The sequence below is a fragment of the Pterocles gutturalis genome, unplaced genomic scaffold (assembly GCF_000699245.1).
Source record: "Pterocles gutturalis isolate BGI_N339 unplaced genomic scaffold, ASM69924v1 scaffold16847, whole genome shotgun sequence".
Taxonomy (NCBI): domain Eukaryota; kingdom Metazoa; phylum Chordata; class Aves; order Pterocliformes; family Pteroclidae; genus Pterocles; species Pterocles gutturalis.
In genome coordinates, this window is record NW_010115712.1 from 30,460 (window position 1) to 30,855 (window position 396).

Sequence of the window (396 nt, forward strand, 5' to 3'; positions counted from 1 at the left end):
TGCCCAAGCATTCTGTCATTAGTAAACCAAGCCAGTTTGGGTGCTAGAAGTCATTATGTCCACAATGTTCAACCTGAAGATAAGGTTTAAAATGGAAACTGTCTTTATGTATCACATTGGTAGAACTTAAATCTACATAGAGAACTGTGTACAGCTATCCAAATAAATGCTGAAGGAAATGAAACAGTAACAGAGACAAGTGTACACACAGAGACTGAACAGTACCTTCTCAATTCAGTGTCCCAGTGGATGATATATATTGCAGAACTCAATCCAGTTGGGAAATTATAGGTTCCAGAACACAACTCAAACTAAATGGTTAGCTTGAATAATGTAACAAGACTTCTACCACTACTCTGCTACAGGAATATGCCTTTAAAATATGTGGCGTGGCTA